General features: G+C 36.4%; 1 long non-coding RNA gene across 1 annotated transcript in view; it reads right to left on the bottom strand.

Moving 5' to 3' along the window:
- The window catches only part of LOC129456477 (uncharacterized), a 68,146-nt gene extending 62,616 nt beyond the window's left edge, over positions 1 to 5,530 (bottom strand). The window contains exon 1 of the long non-coding RNA XR_008648782.1: positions 4,863 to 5,530. This is a non-coding gene — a long non-coding RNA (uncharacterized LOC129456477). The remainder of the gene's footprint in view (positions 1 to 4,862) is intronic.
- Positions 5,531 to 10,559: the final 5,029 nt, after the last annotated feature.

The following is a 10,559-nucleotide window of genomic DNA, read 5'->3' as shown; positions in this document are numbered from 1 at the left end:
TTCCGAACCAACCAAAGAGCCGATCCGGAGCGAGGCTGTTGAAAGTAAACAAGTAGAGCGGGTTAATATGAACATTTTAAGATCAAAATGACGAGTCTGACAGCAGCAGTTACAGAGAGAGGAGGCACAGTTTTTCAATGTAAAGTGAATTGGAGCTGTGATCGATGAAGCGCACACATGATCACTTCCTATTTGGAACGCGACGACTAGCACGTTAGCTATGTCCATTTATATTTACAGTCTATGGTCTGGGTTGACACAAATATTGAAGATTCTTAAATACTTTGAAAGAAATGCTTGAGGTTTATTTTTGAGTAATATACGGAGATAAATTGCGGCCCCAAATGTCTTCATAGGTAATTAAAATGCAAAATAAACTGTTTTTGTTACGGGTGAACTATTAGTACTTGTCTCCATGGAGATGTAACTGCTTTGACTGGAATGTTCCACACCTTAGTATTAAACTTTCATTCACTTCCAGGTCATTTATTTGAAAATACCATTCCAAATCTGATGCACTTGACCTTGCGGTGTAGTGCGCTTACCTCCATAGAAATACAGTAGATCAGTTTAATGCCCTACTGTGGAACATTTTAGGCAACGCAATTACATCTCCATGGAGACAAGCAGATGCTGGACCTTCAACAGAAAAGTTACAGTAGACCTTTATGCCGATGAGAAAGCGAGACATTGTAGTTATTGAAATACAAGAAGTACTCAATTTTGTAACTTAAGTAAAAGTACAGATACCAGAGCAAAAAAAAAAAACTCAAGTAAAAGTAAAAGTATCAAATGACAAAATCTAAGTGTTAAAAGTACCCATATAAAAATGTATTTCGCACAAACCCTCAGCCTTTTCAGGAGGTCTCAAACCGTAATAAATAATACTTGTACTTTTCAGTCCTGTTAAAATGTAGTGGAGTAGAAGTAAAAAGTATCCACTGTAAAATGTACTTAAGTAAAGTACAGGTAATACAATCTTAGGCTGCATTCACATTTGCCCTGGTTTAGTCCTGATGTAGACTTGTTTAGGTCCTGGTCTAGTCCTGATTTGGTCATAATCTAGTCCAGGTTTAGTTCTGGCTCTGGTGTTTCTTTAACACAATGACACAAAAAAAACACCACAGCTTTTTAAAAATATAGACTTCGTTTATTGCACAATCGTTGCTGGAGGAGGGTGAGAGCCTGTCTGTTACGGGGCAGCCATTTTAGACAAGAGGGGACAACACCAGTAAAGATTTGTGGTTCAGATCAGATCAATTATTTAACTGTTTAAATCCCAATTCATACGAACGACCACCAGAGGGAGCCATACACAATTTAAAACATATTACAGTAACAGACAGACCCTCGTTTTGCTCCCTTCTTTGTCCATTATAAAGAGCTTCTAAACTTGTACATTTACATAGAGTGGTGTCAGTAGAATTCACAACACGTATCATCTGAAACAGGCTATCCGGCGCCCGTTATGGATTTAAAAACCTCAATTTTCTTTGTTAGTTTCCTTACATTATATTATAGTTTTAACATACACACAAAAGGACAACATCAGGGCTGACGATGGATTCTGCCCCAAACATGTTTCAACAGTACTCCTAGTTTTACTGAATGAAGTATTAGATATACACTCTTACATTTCGCCAGTTGTGGAAGAAGTAACTTAATTGTGTTAAAAATAAACCCTCAGACTTTTCAGCAGGTCTCAAACTATAATAAATACTTTTACTTTTCAGTCTTGTTCAAAAATGTAATGGAGTAGAAAGTACAGATACCTGCTCTCAAATGTAGCGAAGTAAAAGTAGAAAGTCTCCACTGTAAAATGTACTTAAGTAGAATTTTTAGGTATCTGTACTTTACTTAAGCACAGTATTTTACTACTTTTACTTCGAAACGTTCCATTAGGCCTACATTTCTCACGCTTTGTAGCTTTAAATTGGCCATATCATTCTTATAATTTCAGCAATGCAACAAATTAAAATGGATTAAGTTAATATGAGTTAATCTGAACAAAAATTTGGGTTCAGTTACATCAAAATATATTTTAAAATTAAACATTTACCAGAAGAAGCTGCATCTTTCATGCCCCAATGACACTTAAAGACTAACCCACAGAGAATAGTAAATAGTATAAACAATACAGCCAATAATATAGACCAGGAAATGTGCTGTATAAGGCGTAATTTTGAACATGTTTTTTAGTCAATTCCTTAAGCAAACCTCGAAAATCTACAATAAACAACTTATTTTACACATAGTGGTAAACTGAATTTGCAGACAATGAGTATTTCTTGAAAATAAAATATGTTGTTTTGATTCAAAATGATGAAAACGGCTTTAAATGTAACAGTTTTAACACTGGGAATCTAAAAAATTTATTTAAAAAAATCTTTCCAAATTGTTTCTAATATGACAGTTAACAAAAAAGATTAAACACTCTGACCCAGATTTTTTTCAGATTTTCTCTTTGAGCAAAATGTGTCTTACCCCAGGACATATATATTGTATAAGCAGCTCTTGAGGTCAAAATAAGTCACAGCGCCATCCTCTGGTAACTTTGAACAATGCCTGATCTTGTAAATTCATTATTACAAGTATACACAAAGTCAAAACAAATATTTGACCATGGACTTTGATAAAATCTCAATAAAACAATAAACATGTTAGACACTAGGAGTACTGTCGGCCATCTTGGTAAGGGCAGAATCCATCCCATTTGACTGTTTCTCAGCTACCGCGGTGGCTCCCTGAGACGTGGGAGACCGGACTGTCTTTTAGCCAAGCCCTCAGTACATTTAGAATAGCTGCTGCTGCTAGTTGCACCACAAACTTAAACTTATATCAAACCTCGGTATAACTCTATTAATATTAACAATGCATAGATAGGCTGGGAGGTATCACCGAAACATGCCTGTCCACAAATCAACCAATTTTGTGACGTCTCCTCCGTTAACTTGTAACAGTGATCTAAAAAGACGCTTGTATATAGGGTTACAAAAGTTCAAACTTGACAATTTCCATATTTTTTTTTCAGAATCGTACACAAGACAGTCTTTAGATAGTGAAATAGTAGCATGGGTGTGGTTGACGTGGTTAGCTAACAGCAAGAAGGAGCTAGTTTCACTCCAATGAAGAAATTTGGCGTTTTTATGACCTGATTTAGAGTCTGACATTATGAGATTTCAAGATTTCCATTTGTCATTTTGAGTTTTGGGAGAATTGGTGTGACAGTTCAATGTTTATATCCAAGTAAATTTGCGAATTTGTGGGGCTAAACATGCATCTTCAGAAAATGGTTTTGCTTTAGCTGCTAGCGTAGCCTATTAGCGTTTGGACAGACCTAAGCTAACGCGTATACTTTTGGTTTTCTATTGTCTAAACTAAGCCGTCATAGTCCTGAATATCTGAAGAAACATTGTATGGAAAGTAGCACAACATTTGCAGTACATCATTTGATTGTATTGTTACAGTCAGGAGAGATCGAACCCTCAACCTTGTTACTATGAGACAAGATAAATGTCCAGAATACAAATTGTTCTGTTAAATATACAGGGCAAAATTGGATCTATTAAATTAAACTAGATTAAATTGGCTTCTATTGTCAAAAATAAAATAAAAAAAATAAAAAAAATAAACAGAGTAATTAAAAGTGGTGCAAAGTTGAACGTATTTCCTTGTAGCTCATTTTATTATTTATAATTGAGGAGTTTTCTTTTCAAATTCTATATATGTTACATTTTTTTCTTCAATCTTTTAAAATGCCATTAACAAAAATATATGCAAAAATCTGTTTTCTGAATGTACTTATGAACATAGTTAGTTATAGTTTAATCCAAGTACAGCATTCTCTTTAAAACGGTCCCAAGCCTCGATAACAGAGCGATTTGTGCATTTCAGCCAATGGAGGTCAGATAAGGTTAAAATAAAGTTACATTTTAATGCCCTTATTGACTAAAACGATTCAAATATTGCAATGCCATTGGTAAATTATGACGCAATTATAAACTTAACCAATAGAGGGCGCTTTTAACCATCTCTTTACTGCAGCAAATGTCCCCATAACATTTAAAATCAAATGATCTCCCATGCATTTTCAATCAGATGCCATGACAACACATTGCATTTGTCTATTTAGTCCTACACCTGCGGTAACCCATACGTTTAAACTAGCAGACTAGCATAGCATGTAGCATTTGGACGCTAAAGGGGCTGTGTAATCTACGTGGGAACCCTATTTTCACCTCTGAGCGTTGGTTAGCGCAGGAAGCTAACCAGTCCATGGGTGGTACAAGTGTATAATTGTGAGTTTTGGCAACAAAAAATAGACATTGTGCAAAATTAATTTAAAACTATTACCCAAAAAAAGCAAACAATGTTGATTCCCGTTAACAGTTCACCCAAAACATAAATAATAGTAATACACACAGCTAAAGCTAAATGCTAAAGGGTCCATTCCTGCGCACATTAAAACAAAGCAGTGCTACTAAAACATGAGGCAGTGAAGTGCAAATCAAAACCCAAACATACAGCACTGCTACTGACAAAATAAATAACAAGAAAACATAACCCACAAATAAAAATCTTTGTAAACATGTTTAAAATTGGCAAAAGCTAAAATTACATTAAAAACTGTTTCATATTGCAGGTACTTTTAGCAAAATTCAGATTTAAAGAGCCCATATTATGCTGTTATAATGTTGATTCCTCATCAAAAACATACCTGGAGTTGTGTTTTGTTTTAGTTACACATGTTTAACACACAAACCCTGCAGATTTAGGCGTATACTACTACTCGATTCCACCTTGTGATGTCATCATGTGGTAATACAGGAAGTGCTCCACTGTGTTTTTAAACTCCGTACAACTTCACTAGAATCATTTGGACGCTTTCAGCCCTGGAGTTGCCAATTTCTATGGAGCAAAAGGTAAAAGTTAGCTGTTAACTTGAAAACTACCACTTCATGACATCACAAGGTGGAATAGAGCATTTTGAGCTTTAGAGATGTCGATAAACTAATAATAAAGGGTTACTTAAACATGTGTGAGTGAAACAAAACGCAACTCCAGGTATGTTTTTAAGGAGGTAACAACATTATAACATGACTTAAAGCTCACAAGAGTCAATTTTGCGTAATATAGGAGCTTTAATACGGACAGAGTAGCAGTAGTAGTTTGTTCCCATCTAGTAGTAGGAACATAGAGGGTGCTAAAATAAAAATAATGCTAAAATAAGAAGAATTATTGAGCTGGTTTGAGAAAAAGGTGCACTGTACTGTGTGACTTTTCTGAGGGAGGGTTTGTCACCTGCTTGTCTCCATGGAGATGTCATTACTTTGCCTAAAATGGCCCACAGTATGACATTAAAAGTATTTATCTTCACACAGACACAAGCAGACGGCTTCGCGAGGCCAAGTTACAGGTCAGATCTGTGGAAAGGAATGTTTTGACCGGTATTTCTGAGCAAAAAAAACAACTGTAAAGGAACAAATACAATAGAAAGATTTCTTTAATGCCATACTTAGGAGCATTCCAGGCAAAGGAATAGCATCTGAGAGACAAACAGATGGCAGACCTCCAACCAGAAAAGTTACGTTTAACCAACTACGCAACCGGTAGCATATTCTTAAATTTTTACTGTTTTGTGTTAATCCAGTTTTAAACAATTTTCCTAGAAGTTTCCAGGGTCTGACTTGTCCTTTTTCCCTGAATCTGATATCGCCCGGCAGCTCATAAAACTGAAAAACATGTGCCAAAATGAAACGATAATCCCGGATAATCTCAACCAAGATAAACATTTCACGAACTTTGACCCCGATTATTTAAGCAGCGAACCCAGGGCTTTCAGACAATGCAACTCAATCTGATTATAGAAAAAGCCATATCACACAAATAAGACGGCTAAAGCTACGAGCTAACCAGAAGTACATGATTTCAAATAGATAATAGCGTTAGCAAGTTCTTAAAGGTGCACTGCGTAACTTTTCTGACTGTGAGTCTGCCGCCAGCTTGTCTCCATGGCGATGTTATAAAACACCCCACTGTATTGCATCGAACTCTCCTCGGAAGACAAGTATTTGGCGCTGCTATAGGCTATAAGTCGCAGGTCAGATCTGTGGAGAGGCTACCCTGCTCATGGTAAGAACGCGTGTTTTTCAGGGTAATAAATGCTAAATAAACAGCTTAATGCCCTGCTGGGGAACATTTGAGACGAAGAAGAGAATGGAGAGAAGCAGGTGGCAGGACCTTTTACCGGAAAAGTTACACAGTGCAGATTTAATATTTGAAATGACAGAAAAAAAGTTAGATTTTGATGTTGTTTTTCAAGTTTGCATGGATTGTTACAGTGCATTTCATGATCGTAACTTGACAGTGTTCAGTGCATGTGTTACCTGTGTTTTATATTTGGCAAAACCAGGTTCAAAAGCTCAGGTAATAATGTGATTTATAACCCCCACCTCATTCAAATAAACAAAACAAGTTCAGTTCGGCGCATAGACCAAGTGGACTAAGTGAGTGTGACTCCGGTCAAATGAAGCTAATTGAGGCTAGCAGTTATAGCGGCGAATTTAGAGCCGAGATCCATATTTAGAATTCTGACCTCGAGTATCATATTTATATTTATGCTGTGTAATTTAACAACATTGTGCATTTAGAATAGTTTTTGGGGGGTGATTCTGCTTTAGTGATAATTTAGTTTAGTTAGTATTATCATTTATTTTTATGTCATCAATATACAGCGGTTCACCTTTTCGCGGTGTCGCTGTTTCGTGGATCTGAACGTGCCTTGTGTTCTGCATCCTGATTGATTAATGTTCGATCGACACTACATCGGAGCGGCGCCAGGACGAAGAGGCACGGTCAGAGGAACTGTGAAATACGAATTCAACGAGAGAAATGTGAGAAAATGTTAATGCCTGTCTAAGAAAAGTGTATAAAGTGTGTGGTGAGGGGTTTTACAGCCGCAAAACATCTATAATAATTGTAAAAAAATAAAGCTGATACTTCGTGGATTACGCCTATTGTGGGTTATTTTTAGAACGTAACCCCCACGATAAACGAGGGACCAGTGTTCTGTGTAATTTTACTACATTGTGGGTTTAAGAATAGTATTTTGGGGGGTGATTCTACTTTAGGGTTTTTTATGTTCCAGTGATAATTTAGCTTCAATATTATCGTTTATGTTTACGTCATCAATATATCGCACTTCAAAATGTGTAATCATGTGACTGTCCTACTTTTCCGCCCCGAAATGAATCTAAATAAGTTACTCTAAAAATCTCAGGACCAAATAAAACCCCCTGGAGCGCCAAGTTTAGTCAGCAGGCGTCACTTTGAGCACCCCCGCTGTACAGTTTAGCCGGACAATTTAACGCATACATCACATCAAACGTCTTCACTCTAAACCTTTGTCCAGCTGACAGAGTGGACTTCTGCTTTTTTCTTTGGATCACACCTGGACGAGTGAGGGATTACACGGACAGATCCTGTTTTATAAATTGGCAAGATGTCATAACCGTGGCCTCAATCTTTTTCAAAATAAAACTGTCAACACTTTACAGTAACTACAGCTAATTCATCTTAATAAAGCATGAACAAAGACTTAACTCATAATGAACAAACAGTTTATTAATAATGATGCAGGCTTAGTATAAAATAACTATCAAATACCCAAATACCCTTAACTTCTAACCCTAGCTCCTTAATTAAATAGTTAAAAGCCTGAATCAAATGTTAATTAATAGACGGTTTGTGCATTATGAATTAAGTCTTATCCATGTTTATTAAGGTGTAGTTATCATGAAGTAAACGTCCTCTGTTTCATCTCACACATCACCATAGTGCATTTTGTTTCTCATTGTGCATTCTTAATAGAGCTTTTTGTCGTTTCCATGACAATAGTGCAAAAAAAAAAAAAAACAGCCTCGCAAAATTAGCAATCTCAAAACACAATATAAGACAGGAATGAACCCGTTAGCTTACCCGCTACATACACAAACTCATTTCGAGGCATTGGCAGAACAATAGTGTGTTTTAACCAGGGCCAGGCACCGTTCGAATGCATTCAATCCGGCTTTACCTGCGTGAAGTTTGTGGATTTGAGGTTTTTGTTACGGAAAATAAGGGAATGAAAAGTACTTGGTGAAAAAGTAAGAAGTAAGAAAGTAAAGTAAAAAGTCAGAAAAACTCAATTCTTTTACTATGGATCATACCTGGACGACAAAGAGATTAATTCTTCCCACAATAATCCCACTAAAAACTCTAAAATTTAAAATCATATGGCAAAAAAATCACCAATCGAAGAATTTTTAAAAATCCATTTTCCATTTAAAAAAATCATTTATATTATTAGCAGTAGTACTGTAACTTCAAGTATTTTTTTTGGTGCCCAGCCCGAGTTATAAACCCTTTTTGTTGGCAATAAAATTCAAAAGCTAAAATGTAATGAGACTAGTGCGATATGGATTTGGTGCATAGGTAACAACAGGGACGAATGATATTAGTAGGTTATAGTCAGACACATAACATTACATAAGATACGATTGGGCTTTTAGCAGTGGTTTGGAAAATGCTGAAGTGAAACTGAGCGACCGCTAATATGAAATAAAAGTATTGGTAACTGTTTTTGAATGGGGCCAAACAAAATATTACAAAAATTTAAAACTGACTTTGGATTTTCAGCCCAAATACTCCATAAAACTAAATGTATTGCACATTCGTAACTAACAACGCTATCACAACCTATTCAAAATGATTAAAAAGTCCATAAAAGTTGAAAATTATATTGTTAAAGCGCTCATATGTAACTTTTTTTGGTTTAAGGTGTGTAACTTGCTCGTCTCCATGGTGACTGCTGCTGTTTTGTATAGAATGTTCCACAGTATGTCACTAAACCTGGCCGGTATTTTTCAGCGGCAAAAATCATCTGTAGCGGAGTTGACGCAAGATGCAAGTTTAGCGTCATACTGTCCCGTAACATCTCCATGGAAACGAGCAGGTTTGTGGACCCAACGCTGTAAAAAGTTGCACACTGGAGCTTTAACGTAGCAGTAGAAAATGTAATGCTTTTGCCCATAATGAACAGCTTTATTTGTTACCCAAACTAGTTCACAAAGTTCAATTTAAATGGTCTAATAAAATGTCTGGTGGGTAAAAGACCAGAAGATTGATGGTTCAATCCTGGCTACAAGTATTACACACTGCCACTGTGTCGCTGAGCAAGGCACATCATCCACCTTGCCTTCAGAGTATATATACTACTGTTTTTTCATAATGGACTGGTCATTTTTAGAGTTTTTGGAGTTCGATTTGCAGTTTTCTAAGTGTGTGCTGCCTTCAATGCAATTTCAAGTAGTTGGTGACATCACACATCACTGCCCCGATGACAGCCAGGCGTTTCTGATTACAAACACCTGGCTGCAGGGGGCAGAGTTTGAAGTGTGGACACCTGTTTGACCAATCACACTGTTCCCCCTCCCCTTCTTCTTCTTCTTTAGTCCTACAGGCGCTACCCAGTTTAGCAGCTCTGTCTGAAATGCGGTTGTGTGGGCGGAGTTTAGGTGTTTAGTCCCGCGTTAACTTCATTTATCAACATTCATGCACCACTGAAAAAGCCCAACTCGTTTCTTTTACGATTCAAGACTAGCGTACAACTGACAGTGGAGGCCCTGTCCAAACTAAAGCAGGTATTTTGTCATTGTAAGCCCCATGCAAATATTTTCATTGCTCGCAGGTCGTTGGGTTTAAAGTCAGGAAGCAATCTCTCTCCAAAGGACAGCGAAAACTCAGTGAACGAACAGGAACCCAAGTACAATGTTGTTTTCCTGTATATTTGATCTATAGAGCTACAACACAAAGAGATTTCAGGTTTTTAATTTGCCGTCCTATTGATTTGGCCCTGTACAATTTATCTGCACCCACAAATGTTCATGAATAGAGTTTGCTCTCAATGGGATCTAAAGCTGCAGATGGAAATTAATTATTAGTTATATTTTCCTGTTTACACATTTCCAAAACAATGATGAAAATAATTAATCTTCGGAAAATGGTTGAGCTTTTCAACACGGTCCCTAAACATGCTGGTCCTTCACGGAACTTTTATTAAGAATTTTAGCTCAGGGTTTGTAAAAAATGTAAAGTTGTGTTGCAAAATATCCCAATTGGTTTAAGATTTAAGTTTATTTTTTTCCAAATAATGACCACACAATACCGCGAAAAAAATCATACATTTTTTGTCTTGATGTAAGATTGACCAGTTTAAATTTTTACTTTCATATGTTTCTGTTTTACAACTTTTTAAATTCTTAATATAAGCTAAATTCGCCAATGGAATAGAGATGGCTCACTCAGAAAAATGCCCATTTGGTATTTTGTTTTTGTTTGAAATGTGAAGCAATAGGCTTTGTTCACAGCAGGGCGCTAGCTAGCTCACTGCGTACATAAAGTAAACAACCTATTAAAATTCAAATAAATTAAAACAAAGACTACCCGATTATTTTTATATGCAGAATGCTTCCGTTTGTGCCATTGTTTTAACATTTATTATGCCTCAAAATTAGCATTAG

The sequence above is a fragment of the Periophthalmus magnuspinnatus genome, chromosome 8, assembly GCF_009829125.3.
Source record: "Periophthalmus magnuspinnatus isolate fPerMag1 chromosome 8, fPerMag1.2.pri, whole genome shotgun sequence".
Taxonomy (NCBI): Eukaryota; Metazoa; Chordata; class Actinopteri; order Gobiiformes; family Gobiidae; genus Periophthalmus; species Periophthalmus magnuspinnatus.
Note: the sequence above shows the minus strand (reverse complement) of the source record. Positions and strands in the feature narration are given on the sequence as shown.